This window comes from Symsagittifera roscoffensis, chromosome 8 (assembly GCF_963678635.1).
Source record: "Symsagittifera roscoffensis chromosome 8, txSymRosc1.1, whole genome shotgun sequence".
NCBI classification, from domain to species: domain Eukaryota; kingdom Metazoa; phylum Xenacoelomorpha; order Acoela; family Convolutidae; genus Symsagittifera; species Symsagittifera roscoffensis.
This window is the reverse complement of record NC_087069.1, coordinates 26606120-26625769: the sequence shown is the minus strand read 5'-3', so window position 1 is coordinate 26625769 and position 19650 is coordinate 26606120. Positions and strand designations below refer to the sequence as shown.

Below are 19650 nucleotides of genomic sequence, written 5' to 3'. Positions count from 1 at the left end.
TGTTCTGGTAATTTGCGATGTTTTTTCTTTGCTGATCACATGCTAATTTTCACTTGTTCAGGTCATCTGTTTTTTTTTCTAGAAAAAGTCTTACTTTTGTTTTCGCTTAAAATTACTTTTTAGGGGTTTAACTTTTGATGTTTTTTTAAAACGTTATTGAGTTTCATTTTTAAAAGTGGCTTTAAATTTCGAGAAATTCTAGCGGAATAAAAAAAATACAGCTTAATTAATCGGTAAATTTTATCTAAAATAAGTCAAGTAGAAAAGATTCCTTAAGTTCAAATAGCTTTACAGTGCTAGATTAAGTGATTTTTTTTATTCATATGATTTTTTACATTTCGGTCGAAAATTTCTATCATTCATCTATCTTGAAATTTGGAGCAAAACGTTTCCCTAATATGAATACATATCTGTTCAATCTACTTAGCCATTACTAAAATCCCGATATTGTTGCGGTTTCAATTATAATTCACTTATGAGTTTTAACATGGAAAGTTTCTGAAATTCTACAGTTTTCTCTCTTTCTTTTCCTTGCACTTTATCTATGGTTGTTACTGAATCAGACTGATCTTTCATCTTTAAGAAAGCGTATCTAATGGATGAAAATTCGGTCTCATCCCTGAGTATTAAGCCCTTTGATATTCCATCTCCGTGGTCCAGTGAAGACAATTCACCCATTACACCTGCCCCATCCACCCTCCGGTGCAAATATGGGCAAGTGAAAACACCCGATAGCTCACACGCTTCACACTAGTCATTACACTAGTAAACGCGTTTGTTGCACTACGAAACCTCTCTTTTCCGATCTGTTTCGTAAATTGTAGCGTTCAATTTCTGTGATCAGTTTTGTACTTAGCAGTATTCACCCGGTTTAGTCTAAAAGCAAAGACTGAAATGAAGAGGCTCGCAAATTGTTTTCAAAAACAGTTCAATTTTTAAATTGAGACTTAAACTTGCTTTGCAGATGCTTGTTAGTTTGATCGTTAATTTGGAAGGAAAGTGGATGCCCTCTATGACTTTCTGGTTTTTTAGTCAAAAAATGTACTTCAACATTGCTGAAAGAGTACAAAGTTGACTCTCTGACGGAACTGTCGACTGTCTAGAGTCAGATGACATCGGAATTACTGAAGTTTTTTTTCGTGTAATACAAAAAGAAGCTTACAATATGCTTCGTTTCTTAGGAATAAAATAAACAAGATTTTTCGTTCTTTGTGTGGTTTTCGTTCTTTTTCAGAAAAAAGTCATAAAATTAGTTTTTGTCTTGTTTATTAGTTATTTTTCTTAATCAGTTACCCAAACCAATTTTGAAAACTAAATGGATGAACCAATAGATAATGTACATCACTGTTATTGGGTTTTTATGTACATCACTGTTATTTAGGTATTTTGCATGGGTTGAATTATTGTATGCGAAAGTTGGACAGTCATTATTTTTTGAGTTGTCTGCTTTTTTTGTCTGAGTTGTCTCAAGTTGATGCACAGGAAGCGATACGATACTTTACTTAGACTCCGAATTCAAAAAAACCATGAATATCTCTCAAACTATCATACGAACTCTCTCGAGTGGATTTTTGCCCAAATATATGAGCTATCGGATGATTTCAAAGGTACCCGTGTTTCCTTATCTCAAAACCTACCATTTTTGATTTACGTTCATCTGCATATTTAAACCCAGTTACTCCGACTAATAGTCCAAACATTTCAGCCAATTCTATTCCAATCCATGTGCCAACTACCGCCCATTTTATCAAATTTCTTGAATTAAGCGATGGCAAAACAGGTGCTGGAGATGCAGAATTGTCCAGTTTTATTGATGGACGCCCCAAACAATGCAACTTTTTTGACAACAGCAGTAATTACCTTCATTTAAAATATTTTGCTAAATTAGTTTGCCTCAAGACAGATTTCATCCCAAAAATTAATTAACAGATTTCTGCTTATTGCAGATTTCGTCCTGTTTAAGAGTCGTTGAACGTTGTGAACACTCTTATATAGGTCGTGATGGTTTTTTACAGGATAAAACAAACTTAAAATTCGTTATAAAAAAGCACCAATCATAAATTGTTCGTGAAATTCTAAGAGATTTAAGGGTGTATATTTTTTATCTTTAAAGTCGAAGTTGACTTTTTAAAAACAAGTTTTTTTTTCGGTTTCCTTGCGTTAATCACTCTTTTCCAACTGTCAATTGGCTCTGTTTTTATGAATGTGGTGGGATTCTGTGCTAACTTCACAGCAACCGGGTATTCTTTTTTTTTCTTCAAGAGTTTTAAGGCCGACCATTTTTTTCTTCGAAATTCGGAACTAGCTATTTTTGCTAAAAATAAGTCAGTTTTTTTTTGTTCGACTCTTTTCATTCCCTTTTTTTCCAAATGTCTGAAATTTTCTCCCAAAGTTTTTTGTTATGGGCGCTACGCGCGCCTTGGTCCTAACGGGTCGGCAAATGGCGGTTGTTTGCAGATACAGTTCCTGTCTCAGTACTGGCAACCTTGCAACACGTATCAGCCATGCCCTCAAATTAAACATGCAACCTCTTGAATGGATATTATAAAAAAGAATGGAATGAAAAGTTTGCTGGTCTTTTCAAAAATTGACGATGTTTTTTAGAACTGTTTTCTCACTTTATCAATCAATAAAGGTCTAAAGGCTCCAGTTAAGACCGCATGTCTTTGACTTTCTTCACCTCCGAGATTTGAATATTTAAATTGGGGCTCATTATGGCTTTTCATGTATTGCATGCTCCAGTCAGTATGGCAATTGATTTTTTTGTGGTTTTCTGACATTTTTTGCCAGAAAAACGAACGGATTTTGCTTAGGTTTTTTTAATCATAATACACCTGTTTTTTTTTAAACAACATGAATTGATATTGCTTTGACTATCGGAGAGCAACAGTTTTCATGGTGTTATAGTTACCGCCTTGGTCTCTGATTCCAAAATCTGATGTCAAGTCTCGGTAAGACCTGCAAAACGACCTGCTAAATCTGCGGTCTTGACACAACTTTTTCTTTCAATTATATTTGCTCGTGATCTTGTTTTCATGCGTCTAAGTCAAAGACATTTCTGATCACGATTGAATCTGAGTGTCCTAAATTTTTTTCTTTGAACTTGGGGCAGCTTAATGTCAGAAAAAGAGGGGTTTTTGTCTAGGCTATTGGATTATGAAAACGCTTTTTTCTATGGTTGTTTTTTGTATAGTATGAAGCGTTGCTGCTTTTGAAATCTTTAATAAAAATGCCTTGGACTATGAATTCAAATAAGAGAGTTCAATTCCCGTTGGAAACTAATAAGCAGCCAGCTAAATCTGCGATCTCAAAGAAATTTTTCGTATATTTTGTGAAAAGTCGTGATCTTTTTCACAACTACTGAATCTGAGTTTCCTAAAATCGATCACATAGACACGCTCACCAGATTTTTACAAAATACAGATTGAAATGAGTCTTTTTGCTTATTGTATTTCTCTGGTAGTAAGTTTTAATGCAGATGATAATCAATTCTCGAAAATGCAACATCTTTTGGCTTTCTTGTCGTTTTCAGATATCAATTTTTCTTTGATTATACCGATGTCTTAAGAGTAATGAACGTAGTGAGTACTCTTATATAGGTCTTGCTGATTTTTTTTGTTCACGCTCAATTTTGATTTTTCGCGATTTGACTTGTGTATTCTTTTAAGCTCAGTGCATTTTTGTTGTTAAAAGGAAGGCAAACTCCACTATCGAACAGCAAAATTTGAATGATAATGGAAAACGTGATCGACTTCTCATTACCAAAATTGAAATTAATTATCAGATTTCCCAGCAAATTAAAAGCTTCGCCTACTGATCCAGTTTTCTCAAATTGGGTTAATTTTAACAAAAAAGTGTTCATCATAAATTGTGCTACAATTTCAAAGAGCTTTAAGGCCATCTATTTTTTTCTTCGAAAATCAAAAGTTGAAGATTTTTGAAAAAACGAGTCGCTTTTTTTGTTTCCTTGCGTCCATTACTCTTTTCCAACTGTCAGTTGGCTATGTTTATCCTACTTTTTTAAATCAGTTTTTGGGCTATCTTGTTTTGAAATTCAAACAACTGCAAAAGAGAGACTTAAATTTTTCACTATGAGGTTTAGTATACAACAAATTGAAAATATTCGTAATAAATAAAAATTGTAAGTTTTGCTTTCAGACTTTTTTTGCCAGAAAATTGAACGTTTTTTGCTTATGTTAATTGATCATGATACGGCTGTTTTTTTTTGTATAATATAACTCATTACTGCTTTGGCTATCGGAGAGCAAAAGGTTCATTGGTGTAATGGTTACCGCCTTGGACTCTTATTCGATGGAGACCTGAAAAGCCTCCATCTAAATATGCAGTTTTGACGTATTTTGTTTTCAAGTAATTACATTGATTCGTGATCAAGTTTTCATGCGTCTAAGTGAAAGACATATCTGATTACTATTGAATCTGAGTTTCTTAAAATTGAGTTAATGATCACGCTCACCAGACTTTCATAAAATTTAGACCTAATTTAGTTCAACTGACGATTTGGATTTTTTGTAGATTATGTTTGATAAAAAGATATATTATGAAAATGTATGGGATTTGGTTTTCCAAACAAGTCGTACCAATGGATGACCGCCCACTCCTGTGCGTGCATGGATGCACTCTTGGTCTTTTTTTGATTTACCCCATTTTCTACAGCCTTCGAAAAAGTCTGTGGGGTGATTTTTCACCCACTTTGTTTTTTTTTTAAATTTTTTCCAAACCTATCTTTCCAAATCAGAGGTTATGTGTTCAATGTAAAAAACGAGTTCTTTGAATTTCCCCTGCTTTAGCAACTACCCCCATTTTTTTCATAAAAATCATGTCACTCGAAAAAGTTAAAGGTTTGTTTTTTGACTTTTTTGAAGTTTTTGAAATTTTTCAAAAACGATCCTCCGAAATCTGCAAAATCAATTTTTTTTAAAATTTTTCTTGCGAACTCTATATTTGGTTCTCTGAAACTACCCTTCCGAATTTATTTTTTTGTGAAAATCAATTAAAAAACAGGCTGTGAGAAGTGCGCTTGTAAAAGCATCGTTGCTCAAAATTTTCCAAACAAAGTTATGGCTCTCGAAAAAGTATTCCTAAGTTTGAGATTTTGAAATCACTTTATCGAACGGGTTATCTTAAGCTCTCTTGAAAAATAACGCCCATATTTTTTGCACAATTAATATGGCTCTTAAAATTATGGCTCTTTTCGATGAATCGGGTCCTAGATTTTTGGCTGCTTTGCCACTTCTCATATTTTCATTATTGCTTGATTTGACCGACGTGTTTAACTAATTGTTTTAACATCAGTTCTGGCTATCTTTTTTGATTAGTAGCTAAAAAATTTTTCACGATGGTTTTTTTTGTATCAAAAATATAACTCGTTGACCAATTCTAGTTTTTCATCAATAAACTCAGGACAATTTTCTTTCAAAAATGAAACAGTTTTTGTCTAAGCTATTTGAACTTATGTAGCTCTCTACTATGTAACTTCTTTGTACAGTAGGAAATGTTACTGCTTTGGTAATCGTAAGAATAATGGCTCATGATGAAATTGTTAGCATAATGGATTCTGAATCTGAAGATCTGACTTCTATACTCGGTGAGGCCTGAAAAAGTCACTGATATTTTTGTCGGCTCTTCTGGAAGTTTTTTTAATCATCTTCATGCATCTAATTTCAAAGTTTGCAGATGACTAATGACTCTGAGTCTAAAATTGATCTCATAAATATGCTTAATTCAGATTACATAACCACGCATAACAGATCGCAAACATCATAGTTTTTCTTAAAGCATCTGCATAAAAAGTTTTGAGACGACTAATGAATCTGATATTGATATTTTAATCACGTTAAGCAGATTGTCGTAATTGTTGATTTGAATCAGTTATCTTCCTTTATCAGTTTTTCTGATAGTAAGCCCTGCTTTAGATCAAAGTCTACCCTTGACGATGAATCAGCGCTTAAATTATTGGCTCCACTACCCTTTTGCATATAACTTATCCCATGATTTGTTGATCGACGCGTTTAATTTATTGTTTTAACATCAGCTCTTGGCGTTTTTCACAATCCTAAAAAAGATAAAATTGTAAATTAAGTTTGCTTCCATGATTTCTGCTGATCGTAAGCTTTGCTGCAGATATGAATCACTGCTTTTCGATCAATCAGCTCCTAGAGTTTTGTCTTCGACGCCGCTTCTCATATGTTCCTTCTCTCTTGATTTAACGACGTGCTTCAATAAAAGTTTGAACATGAACTCATGGTTTTGTTTTTGTGAAATCTTGAGATCTTCTGTTGATTTTAATTAAGGCTTCACCTTCTGTAACACCCCGAAAATTAGCTCCTGTATGATTGTTATGTAATGGGTGTAATGGTTAGCATCTTGGACTTTGAAAGATCCGAGGTCAAATCTTGGTGAGATCTGAGTAGATCACTCTGAAGTCTCAACGTATTTTGTCGGCTCTTCTTAGAACATTATCTTTCATGTTCATGCATCTTATTAAAAAAGGTTTCAGACGACTAATGAATCAGAGTTTTTTTTTAAAATTGATCACATAACCATGCTCACTAGATTCCCATATTTAGTTTCATTTTTTCTGCTTCAGGGTTTTTTCTGCAAGTAAGCTTTGCTGTAAACGAGAATCAATTCTTTACCATGAATCAGCTCCTAGATTTTTGATAACATTGTCGCTTCTCATATATTCATTATCGCTTGATTTGGCCGACGTGTTAAACTATTTGTTTTAACATTATTTCTTGGATATCTTTTTGAATAAAATCCTGAGAACTGAAACTACAAAAAAAAATTTTCTCGATGAGTTTCATTGTACCGAAAAAGTAAAACTCTCTGCCAGAATCTAGATTTATAGAAATGAACTCATTACTTATTGTTTCCAAAATTGGAACAGTTTTTGTTAAGGCTATTTGATTCACTATAAAGTTTTACTCAAAGACTGTTCTTTGTAAAGTAGGAATTGTTGCTGCTGTGTTAATCGTTAGTATCAGGTCTAAAGTTGTAATGGCTAGCATCTTGGACTCTGTATCCCAAGAACCGAGTTCAAATCACGTTGAGGACTGATCGTGATTTCATCGGATATTCTTGAAACATCAAGATTCCTCTTCATCTACTTTAAATAGATTTTAGACAACTAATGAATCACAGTTTTATGAAATTGATCACATAACCACCCGCGTTTACCAGATTGTCATATTTAATAGATCTAGTTCAGTTAATTGTAGATTTTTTTCAGTTAAATTTGCCTCAAGTTTTTTCTATTAGTAGGCCTTGCTGTTGATGGGAATCCATTACTTACGATGAGTCAGCTCTTAGATTATTGGCTACATTGCGGTTTCTCATAAATTCATCTTCACTTGATATTATCGACGTGTTTAACTAATTATTTCAACATCAGTTCTTGGCGTTTTTTTTTGAAAAGTCCTGAATAGTGTGAAACTACAAAATAAGTTTTTCAAATGAGTTTTATTGTATCGAAAAAGTAAAAGTCTGTGCCCAAATTGGAACAGTTTTTGCTCAGGCTATTTGCTGTTAATTAATGCTTTACCTTGAGACCGTTCTTTTTACAGTAGGAATTGTTGCTGCTGTGGTATTTTCAGTTCTCATGGTGTTAAGGTTAGCATCTTTGACTCAAAATCCAAAGATTCTAGCGCAAATCTCTGTGAGGTCTGACTTTGAATTTCGGCTATTTTTGAAACGTCAAAATTCATCTTCATCTATCTAAAAACATTTCAGACAACTAATGAGTCACTTAGCTCAGTCAATTGTGGATTTTGTTTCAGTTAATTTTGCTTTAAGTTTTTCTAATTGAAGGCCTAGCTGTATTTATGAATAATTTTTTTACGATGAATCAGCTTTTTGATTATTGACTTTGTTGCTATTTTCATCTATCCATTTTCCCTTGATCATACCGACGTGTTCCACAAATTTTTTCTACATCCGTTCCTGGCATTTTTTTTGAAAAGTCCTGGGAACTGTGAAACTACAAAATAGATTTTTCACAATGAGTTCAACTGTTTCAAAAAAGTAAAAAGTCTGTGCCAAAATCTAGATTTTGATAAATGAACTGCGGAAATTTGTTTTCAAAATCGGAACAGTTGTTACTCAGGCTATTTGATGATAATTAACGATTTACCTTGAGACTGTTCTTTGTACAGTAGGAATGTTTGCTGCTGTGGTACACGGTAATATCAGGTCTGGTGGTGTAAGGCTTAGAACCTTTGACTCTGAGTTGAGAGATCCGATTTCAAATTTCTATGAGGCCTGACCTTGATTTTGTCGGCTATTCATGAAACATCAAGATTCACGTTCATCTAACTAAAAAAAACTTTTTGGACAATTAATGAATCACAGTCTCATTAATTTGATCACATTATCACCCGCGCTCACCAGTTTGTCATACATTTCAGAATTAGTTCAGTTAATTGTGGATTTATTTCCATAAATTTTGCTCCAAGTTTTTCTAATAGTAGGCCTAGCTGTAGATAAGAATTCTTTATTTACGATGAATCAGCTTTTGATTATTGGCTTCGTTGCTATTCTCATCTATCTGTTTTCCCTTGATCATACCGACGTGTTCCACAAATTTTTTCTACATCCGTTCCTGGCATTTGTTTTTTGAAAAGTCCTGGGAACTGTGAAACTACAAAATAGATTTTTCACAATGAGTTCAATTGTTTCAAAAAAGTAAAAAGTCTATGCCAAAATCTAGATTTTGATAAATGAACTGCGGAAATTTGTTTTCAAAATCGGAACAGTTGTTGCTCAGGCTATTTGATGATAAGTAACGCTTTACCTTGAGACTGTGGTAATCTTCAGTAACAGGTCTCGTGGTGTAATGATTAGCACCTTGGATTCTGAATCGAAAGATCCAATTTCTAATCTCGGTGAGAACTGAATGTGATTTAGTCGGCTTTTCTTGTTACTCAGGCTATTGTTACTTGAACAGTTGTTACTCAGGCTATTTGATGATAATTAACGATTTACCTTGAGACTGTTCTTTGTACAGTAGGAATGTTTGCTGCTGTGGTACACGGTAATATCAGGTCTGGTGGTGTAAGGCTTAGAACCTTTGACTCTGAGTTGAGAGATCCGATTTCAAATTTCTATGAGGCCTGACCTTGATTTTGTCGGCTATTCATGAAACATCAAGATTCACGTTCATCTAACTAAAAAAAACTTTTTGGACAATTAATGAATCACAGTCTCATTAATTTGATCACATTATCACCCGCGCTCACCAGTTTGTCATACATTTCAGAATTAGTTCAGTTAATTGTGGATTTATTTCCATAAATTTTGCTCCAAGTTTTTCTAATAGTAGGCCTAGCTGTAGATAAGAATTCTTTATTTACGATGAATCAGCTTTTGATTATTGGCTTCGTTGCTATTCTCATCTATCCGTTTTCCCTTGATCATACCGACGTGTTCCACAAATTTTTTCTACATCCGTTCCTGGCATTTTTTTTTGAAAAGTCCTGGGAACTGTGAAACTACAAAATAGATTTTTCACAATGAGTTCAATTGTTTCAAAAAAGTAAAAAGTCTATGCTAAAATCTAGATTTTGATAAATGAACTGCGGAAATTTGTTTTCAAAATCGGAACAATTGTTGCTCAGGCTATTTGATGATAAGTAACGCTTTACCTTGAGACTGTGGTAATCTTCAGTAACAGGTCTCGTGGTGTAATGGTTAGCACCTTGGATTCTGAATCGAAAGATCCAATTTCTAATCTCGGTGAGAACTGAATGTGATTTAGTCGGCTTTTCTTGTTACTCAGGCTATTGTTACTTGAACAGTTGTTACTCAGGCTATTTGATGATAATTAACGATTTACCTTGAGACTGTTCTTTGTACAGTAGGAATGTTTGCTGCTGTGGTACACGGTAATATCAGGTCTGGTGGTGTAAGGCTTAGAACCTTTGACTCTGAGTTGAGAGATCCGATTTCAAATTTCTATGAGGCCTGACCTTGATTTTGTCGGCTATTCATGAAACATCAAGATTCACGTTCATCTAACTAAAAAAAAACTTTTTGGACAATTAATGAATCACAGTCTCATTAATTTGATCACATTAACACCCGCGCTCACCAGTTTGTCATACATTTCAGAATTAGTTCAGTTAATTGTGGATTTATTTCCATTAATTTTGCTCCAAGTTTTTCTAATAGTAGGCCTAGCTGTAGATAAGAATTCTTTATTTACGATGAATCAGCTTTTGATTATTGGCTTCGTTGCTATTCTCATCTATCCGTTTTCCCTTGATCCTACCGACGTGTTCAACAAATTGTTTTAACATCAGTTCTTAGCATTTTTTTTGAAAAATACTGAGAACTGTGATACTGCAAAATAAGTTCGTCACAATGAGTTTAATTGTATCAAAAAAGTAAAAAGATTTTGATAAATGAACTGCGGAAATTTGTTTTCAAAATCGGAACAGTTGTTGCTCAGGCTATTTGATGATAAGTAACGCTTTACCTTGAGACTGTGGTAATCTTCAGTAACAGGTCTCGTGGTGTAATGGTTAGCACCTTGGATTCTGAATCGAAAGATCCAATTTCTAATCTCGGTGAGAACTGAATGTGATTTAGTCGGCTTTTCTTGAAACAACAAGAATCAGCTTCTTGCACCTGAAAAAAGTTTTTAGACAATCAATGAATCACAGGTTTATAAAGTTGATCACATAACCACGCACGCTCATCAGATTGTCATAATTAGTTGAATTAAACAGATAAGAATCAGTGTTTTACGATGAATCAGCTCTTAGGTTATTGCGGTTTCTCGTATAATCATTTTCTTTTGATTGTACCAACGTGTTTAACGAATTGTCTAATTATCAGTTGATGGCCTTCTTTTTGAAAAGTTCTGAGAACTGTGGAACTACCAATAAGTTTTTTAAGGATGAGTTCTACTCTGTCAATAATTTAAAATTCTGTGCCAAAATCTAAATTTTTTTAAACGAATTCCGATTATTTTAATTTCATAGTTGTTACTGCTATGGTAATTGTAAGTACCATGTTTTATGGTATAATGTTTAGCACGCTGGACTCTGAATTCAAAGATCCGAGTTCAAAAACCGGTGATATCCTTTTTTTTCTAATTGTTGGCCTTGCTGTAGATAAGAAACATTTATTTACAATGAATCAGCTCTGTTGCCGCTTCTCATATATCCATTTTCCCTTGATTGCACCGACGTGTTCAACAAAATGTTATAACATCATTCTTGTTTTTTTTTTCAAAGTCCTGAGAACTGTGAAACTTTAAAATAAGTTCTTCACAATGAATTTTATTGTATCAATAAAGCGAAAGTCCGTGCCAAAATCTAGATTTTGAGAAATGAACAGCGGAAATTATGTGGTCAAAATTGGAACAGTTTTTGCTCAGGCTGTTCAATATTAATTAACGCTTTGGCGTGAGAGTGTTCTTTATTCAGTAGAATTGTTGCTGCTGTGTTAATCCAGATTATCGGGTCTCATGTTATATTGGTTAGCACCTTGGACTCTGAATCCAAAGATCTGAGTTGAAATTTCGGTGAAACCTGAACGTGATTTTGTCGGCTATTCTTGAAACATCAAGATTCTTTTTCATGTACTTAAAAAAAGATTTTAGACCCACGCTCACCAGGTTGTCATACTTAGTTGATTTAGTTCAGTTAATCGTAGATTTATTTTAGTTAAATTTGCCTCAAGTTTATTTTCTATAACTGTAGGGTTACCTGTAGATAAGATTCATTTATTTTCGATACTCAGCTTCTTGGTTATTGGCTTCATTGCCATTCTCATACAACCATTTTTCTGACTCTAACTGACGTGTTCAACAGTTTTTCTGAAGATCAGATTTTGGCTTTTTGTTGAAATATCCTCAGAACTGTGAAACAACAATAAGTTTTTTACAATGAGTTTTATTGTTTCAAAAAAAAATATATGACGAACTCTTGATTTTGATAAATGAACTGCGGCCCTTTTGTTTTTAAAACTGGAACAGTTTTTGCTCAGGCTATTTGATGTTAATTAACGCTTTAACTTGAGACTGTTCTTTGTAATATAGGAATTGTTACCGCTGTGATAATCGGGATTATCGGGTCTCATGGTTTATTGGTCAGCACCTGGGACTCTGAATCCAAAGATATGAATTGAATTCTCGGTTAAACCGGAACGTGATTTTGTCGGCTATTCTTGAAACATCAAGATTCATCTTCTCACTTAAAAGAAGTTTTTAGACAACTAATGAATCACAGTTTTGTGAAATTGATCACATAACCACCCACGCTCACCAGATTGTCATACCTAGTAGATTTAGTTCAGTTAATTGCGGATTTATTTCAATTTATTTTGCTCCAAGTTTTTCTATTAGTAGGCCTATCTAAAGAAACGAATAATTTACTTACGATGAATCAGCTCTTTGATTATTGACTTCATTGCTATTCTCATCTATCCGTTTTCCCTTGATCGTACCGACGTGTTCAACAAATTGTTTCAACATCAGTTCTTAGCATTTTTTTTTGAAAAATCCTGAGAACTGTGATACTGCAAAATAAGTTTGTCACAATGAGTTTAATTGTATCGAAAAAGTAAAAAGACTGTGCCAAACTTTAGATTTTGATAAATGAACTGCGGAAATTTTGTTTTCAAAATCAGAACAGTTGTTGCTCAGGCTATTTGATGATAATTAACGCTTTACCTTGAGTTTGTTCTTTTTACAGTAGCATTTGTAAACTGTCGTAATCTTCATTATCAGGTCTCGTGGTGTAATGGTTAGCACCTTGGACTCTGAATCGAAAGATCCGAGTTGAAATCTCGGTGAGAATTGAATGTGATTTAGTCGGCATTCTTGAAACAACAAGAATCAGCTTCTTGCACCTGAAAAAAGATTTTAGACAATTAATGAATCACAGTTTTATAAAGTTGATCACATAACCACGCACGCTCATCAGATTGTCGTGATTATTTGATTTAAGCAGATAAGACTGCTTCTTGTTTTTTTTCTATTAGTAGGCCTTGCTGTAGGTAAGAATCTAATTTTTACGATGAATAAGCTCTTAGAATATTGCTGTTTTTCGTATAATCATTTTCCCTTAATTGTACCAACGTGTTTAACGAATTCTTTAATTATCAGTTGATGGCCTCTTTTTTGAAAAGTCCTGAGAACTGTGGAACTACCAATAAGTTTTTAACGATGAGTTCTTCTCTATCAAAATTTCAAAATTCTGTGCCAAAATGTAAATCTTTATAAATGAACTCCGATTATTTTAATTTCCACATTGGAACAGTTTATGTTAAGGCTGTTTAGTTTTAAATAACCTTTTGCTAAGAGAATGCTCTCTTTAAAGAAGGAATTGTTACTGCTGTGGCAATTGTAACTATCATGTTTTATGTTATAATGTTTAGCACGTTGGACTCTGAATTCAAAGATCCGAGTTCAAATATCGGTGATATCATTATTTTCTAATTGTTGGCCTTGCTGTAGATAAGAAACATTTATTTACAATGAATCAGCTCTGTTGCCGCTGATCATATATCCATTTTTCCTTGATTGTACCGAAGTGTTCAACAAAACGTTATAACATCATTTCTTGTCAGTTTTTAAAGTGCTGAGAACTGTGAAACTATAAAATAAGATTTTCACAATGAGTTTCATTGTATTAATAAAGTGAAAGTCAGTGACAAAATCTAGATTTTGATAAATGAACTGCGGAAATTATGTTGTCAAAATTGGAACAGTTTCTGCTCAGGCTATTCGATATTGATTAACGCTTTGGCTTGAGACTGTTCTTTGTACAGTAGGATTGATACTGCTGTGGTAATTGATAGTTGCAGGTCTCATGGTGTAATGGTTAGCACCTTGGACTCTGAATCCAAAGATCCGAGTTCAAATCTCGGTGAGACCTGAACGTGATTTTGTCGGCTATTCTTGAAGCATCAAGATTTATCTTCATGCACCTTAAAAAAGATTTTGATTAACTTATGAATCACAGCTTTACGAAATTGATCACATAACCACCCACGCTCACCAGGTTGTCATACTTAGTTGATTTGGTTCAATTAATTGTAGATTTATTTCAGTTAAGTTTGCCTCAAGTTTTTTCCTATAATTGTAGGCTTACCTGTAGATAAGAATCGTTTTTTTTTTACGATGAATCAGCTCTTTGATTATTGGCTTCATTGCCATTCTCATACGTCCATTTTTCCGACAGTTTGTTGAACATCAGATTTTGGCTTTTTTGAAATTTCCTGAGAACTGTGGAACTACAATAAGTTTTTTACAATGAGTCTTATAGTTTCAAAAAAAAAGAAAAAATTATGTGCTGAAATCTAGATTTTGATAAATGAATGGCTGACATTTTGTTTCCAAAAATGAAACAGTTTTTGATCTGGCTATTCGATATTAATAAACGCTGTGGCTTGAGACTGTTCTTTATACAGTAGAATTGTTGCTGCTGTGTTAATCGAGTTTATCGCGTCTCATGTTTTATTGATCACCACCTGGGACTCTGAATCCAAAGATCTGAATTGAAATCTCGGTGAAACCTGAACGTGGTTTTGTTTGTCTGCTATTCTTGAAACATCAAGATTCATCTTCATGCAAAAAGTTTTTTTAGACAACTAATGAATCACAGTTTTGCGAAATTGATCACATAACCATCCACGCTCACCAGGTTGTCATACTTAGTTGATTTAGTTCATTTAATTGTAGATTTATTTCAGTTAAATTTGCCTAAAGTTTTTTTCCTATTTTTGTAGGCTTACCTGTAGATAAGAATCTTTTATTTACGATGAATCAGCTCTTTGCTTATTGACTTCAGTGCCATTCTCATCTATCCGTTTCCCCTTGATCGTACCGACGTGTTCAACAAATTGTTTCTACATCAGTTCTTGGAATTTTTTTTGAAAAATCCTGAGAACTGTGATACTGCAAAATAATTTTTTCACAATGAGTTTGATTGTATGAAAAAAAGTAAAAAGTCTGTGCCAAAATCTAGATTTTGATAAATGAACTGCGGAAATTTGTTTTCAAAATCGGAACATGTTGCTCAGGCTATTTGATGATAATTAACGCTTTACCTTGAGACTTGTCTTTTTACAGTAGCAACTGTAAACTGTGGTAGCCTTCAGTATCAGGTCTCGTGGTGTAATGGTTAGCACCTTGGACTCTGAATCGAAAGATCCGAGTTCAAATCTCGGTGAGAACTGAATGTGATTTAGTCGGCGTTTCTTGAAACAACAAGAGTCAGCTTCTTGCGCCTGAAAAAGATTTTAGACAATTAATGAATCACCGTTTTATAAAGTTGATCACATAACCACGCACGCTTATCAGATTGTCATAATTATTTGAATTAAAGAGATAAGACTGCTTCATGTTTTTTTTTCTAATAGTAGGCCTTGCTGTAGATAAGAATCAATTTTTTACGATGAATCAGCTCTTAGATTATTGCGGTTTCTCGTATGATAATTTTCCCTTGATTGTATCAACGTGTTTAACGAATTGTTTAATTATCAGTTGATGGCCTCCTTTTTGAAATGTCCTGAGAACTGTGGAACTGCCAATAAGTTTTTTAACGATGAGTTCTTCCCTATCAAAATTTCAAAATTCTGTGCCAAAATGTAAATCTTAATAATTGAACTCCGGTGATTTTAATTTCCACATTGTAACAGTTTTTGTTTGGGCTGTTTGGTTTTAAATAACGTTTTGCTATGAGAGTGCTCTCTGTAAAGAAGGAATTGTTACTGCTGTGGCAATTGTAAGTATCATGTTTTATGGTATAATGCTTAGCACGTTGGACTCTGAATTCAAAGATCCGAGTCCAAATATCGGTGATATCATTGTTTTCTAAATGTTGGCCCTGCTGTAGATTAGAAACATTTATTTACAATGAATCAGCTCTGTTGCCGCTGATCATATATCCATTTTCCCTTGATTGTACCGACGTGTTCAACAAAACGTTATAACATCATTTCTTGTCAATTTTTAAAGTCCTGAGAACTGTGAAACTATAAAATAAGTTTTTCACAATGAGTTTTATTGTATTAATAAAGTGAAAGTCAGTGCCAAAATCTAGATTTTGATAAATGAACTGCGGAAATTATGTTGGAACAGTTTTTGCTCAGGCTATTCGATATTAATTAACGCTTTGGCTTGAGACTGTACTTTGAACAGTAGAATTGATACTGCTGTGGTATTTGATAGTTGCAGGTCTAATGGTGTAATGGTTAGCACCTTGGACTCTGAATCCGAAGATCCGAGTTCCAATCTCGGTGCGACCTGAACGCTATTTTGTGGGCTATTCTTGAAGCATCAAGATTCATCTTCATGCACCTTAAAAGAGATTTTGAACAACTTATGAATCACAGTATTACGAAATTGATCACATAACCACCCACGCTCACCAGGTTGTCATACTTAGTTGATTTGGTTCAGTTAATTGTAGATTTATTTCAGTTAAATTTGCCTCAAGTTTTTTACTATAATTGTAGGCTTACCTGTAGATAAGAATCATTTATTTACGATGAATCAGCTCTTTGATTATTGGCTTCATTGCTATTCTCATACATCCATTTTTCCGATTCTAACCGTCGTGTTCAACAGTTTGTTGAACATCAGATTTTGGCTTTTTTTTTGAAAATTCCTGAGAACTGTAGAACTACAAAAAAAATTTTACAATGAGTTTTATAGTTTCAAAAAAATAATAAAATTATGCGCTGAAATCTAGATTTTGAAAATGAATGGCTGACATTTTGTTTCAAAAAATGAAACAGTTTTTGCTCTGGCTATTCGATATTAGTTAATGCTGTGGCTTGAGACTGTTCTTTATACAGAAGAATTGTTGCTGCTGTGGTAATCGAGATTATCGGGTCTCATGTTATATTGGTCAGCACTTGGGACTCTGAATCGAAAGATCTAAGTTGAAATCTCAGTGAAACCTGAACGTGGTTTTGTCGACTATTCTTGAAACATCAAGATTCATCTTCATGCAATATTTTTTAAAACAACTAATGAATCACAGTTTTGTGAAATTGATCACATAACCATCCTCGCTGACCAGGTTGTCATACTTAGTTGATTTAGTTCAGTTAAATGTAGATTTATTTCAGTTAAATTTGCCAAAGTTTTTTCCTATATTTGTAGGCTTCCTGTAGATAAGAATCTTTTATTTACGATGAATCAGCTCTTTGATTTTTGGCTGCATTGCCATTCTCATATATCCATTTTGCCTTGATCGTACCGACGTGTTCAACAGTTTTTTTTGAACATCAGATTTTGGCTTTTTTTGAAAATTCCTGAGAACTGTGGAACTACAATTAATTTTTTACAATGAATTTTATAGTTTCAAAAAAAGTAAAATTATGTGCTGAAATCTAGATTTTGATAAATGAATGGCTGACATTTTGTTTCCAAAAATGAAAAAGTTTTTGCTCTGACTATTCGATATTAATTAACGCTGTGGCTTGAGACTGTTCTTTATACAGTAGAATTGTTGCTGCTGTGGTAATCGAGATTATCGGGTCTCATGTTATATTGGTCAGCACTTGGGACTCTGAATCCAAAGATCTGAGTTGAAATCTCGATGAGACCTGAACGTGATTTTGTCGGCTATTCTTGATGCATCATGATTTATCTTCATGCACCTGAAAAAAGATTTTGAACAACTTTTGAATCACAGTTTTACGAAATTGATTACATAACCATCCACGCTCACCAGGTTGTCATACTTAGTTGATTTAGTTCAGTTAATTGTAGATTTATTTCAGTTAAATTTGCCTCACGTTTTTTCTTATAATTGTAGGCTTACCTGTAGATAAGAGTCATTCATTTACGATGAATCAGCTCTTTGATTATTGGCTTCATTGCCATTCTCATACATCAATTTTTCCGACTCTAACCGTCGTGTTCAACAGTTTCTTTTGAACATCAGTTTTTTTTTTTTTTTTTTTTTGAAAATTCCTGAGAACTCTGGAACTACAATAAGTTTTTTACAATGAGTTTTATTGTTCAAAAAATAAAATGAAATCTAGATTTTGATAAATGAGTCGCTGACATTTTGTTCTCAAAAATGAAACAGTTTTTGCTCTGGCTATTTGATATTAATTAACGCTGTGGCTTGAGACTGTTCTTTATACAGTAGAATTGTTGCTGCTCTGGTGATTGTTATTTTCAGGGCTCATGGTGTAATGGTTAGCACCTTGGACTCTGAAGCCAAAGATCCGAGTTCAAATCTCGGTGAGACCTGAACTTGATATTGTCGGCTATTCTTGAAGCATCAAGATTCATCTTCATGCACCTTAAAAAAGATTTTGAACAACTTATGAATCACATTTTTACGAAATTGATCACATAACCACCCACGCTCACCAGGTTGTCATACTTAGTTGATTTAGTTCAGTTAATTGTAGATTTATTTCAGTTAAATTGCCTGAAGTTTTTTTCCTATATTTGTTGGCTTACCTGTAGATAAGAATCATTTATATACGATGAATCAGCTCTTTGATCATTGGCTCCATTGCCATTCTCATATATCCAATTTGCCTTGATCGTACCGCCGTGTTCAACAGTTTGTTTGAACATCAGATTCTGGCATTTTTTTTTGAGAAGTCCTGAGAACTGTGGAACTGCAATAAGTTTTTTACAATGAATTTTTTTTGTTTCAAAAAAAAAAAAGTATGTGCTGAAATCTAGATTTTGATAAATGAACTGCGGAAATTTTGTTGTCAAAATTGGAACAGTTTTTGCTCAGGCCATTCGATATTAATTAAGGCTTTGGCTTGAGACTGTTCTTTGTACAGTAGAATTGTTACTGCTGTGGTCATTGTTATTTTCAGGTCTCATGGTGTAATGGTTAGCACCATGGACTTTGAATCCAAAGATCCGAGTTCAAATCTCGTTGAGACCTGAACTTGATATTGTCGGCTATTCTTGAAGCATCAAGATTCATCTTCATGCACCTTAAAAAAGATTTTGAACAACTTATGAATCACATTTTTACGAAATTGATCACATAACCACCCACGCTCACCAGGTTGTCATACTTAGTTGATTTAGTTCAGTTAATTGTAGATTTATTTCAGTTAAATTTGCCTCACGTTTTTTCCTATAATAGTAGGCTTACCTGTAGATAAGAGTCATTCATTTACGATGAATCAGCTCTTTGATTATTGGCTTCATTGCCATTCTCATACATCAATTTTTCCGACTCTAACCGTCGTGTTCAACAGTTTGTTTTGAACATCAGTTTTTGGTTTTTTTTGAAAATTCCTGAGAACTCTGGAACTACAATAAGTTTTTTACAATGAGTTTTATTGTTCAAAAAATAAAATGAAATCTAGATTTTGATAAATGAGTCGCTGACATTTTGTTCTCAAAAATGAAACAGTTTTTGCTCTGGCTATTCGATATTAATTAACGCTGTGGCTTGAGACTGTTCTTTATACAGTAGAATTGTTGCTGCTGTGGTAATCGAGATTATCGGGTCTCATGTTATATTGGTCAGCACCTGGGACTCTGAATCCAAAGATCTGAGTTAAAATCTCGGTGAAACCAGAACGTGGTTTTGTCGGCTATTCTTGAAACATCAAGATTCATCTTCATGCAAAAGTTTTTTTAGACAACTAATGAATCACAGTTTTGTGAAATTGATCACA

General features: G+C 33.7%; 1 protein-coding gene and 3 non-coding genes across 4 annotated transcripts in view; all 4 read left to right on the top strand.

The window, feature by feature from the left end:
• LOC134853716 (vinculin-like) overlaps positions 1-19650 on the top strand; it is a 325677-nt gene that overhangs the window by 147044 nt on the left and 158983 nt on the right. The gene's annotated exons all lie outside the window — the stretch shown is intronic.
• Positions 13833-13904, top strand: Trnaq-cug (transfer RNA glutamine (anticodon CUG)). The gene has a single exon. It is a non-coding gene; the product is annotated as a tRNA-Gln (tRNA).
• On the top strand, positions 15135-15206 carry Trnaq-cug (transfer RNA glutamine (anticodon CUG)). Its single transcript has one exon. It is a non-coding gene; the product is annotated as a tRNA-Gln (tRNA).
• Trnaq-cug (transfer RNA glutamine (anticodon CUG)) lies at positions 18170-18241 on the top strand. Its single transcript has one exon. It is a non-coding gene; the product is annotated as a tRNA-Gln (tRNA).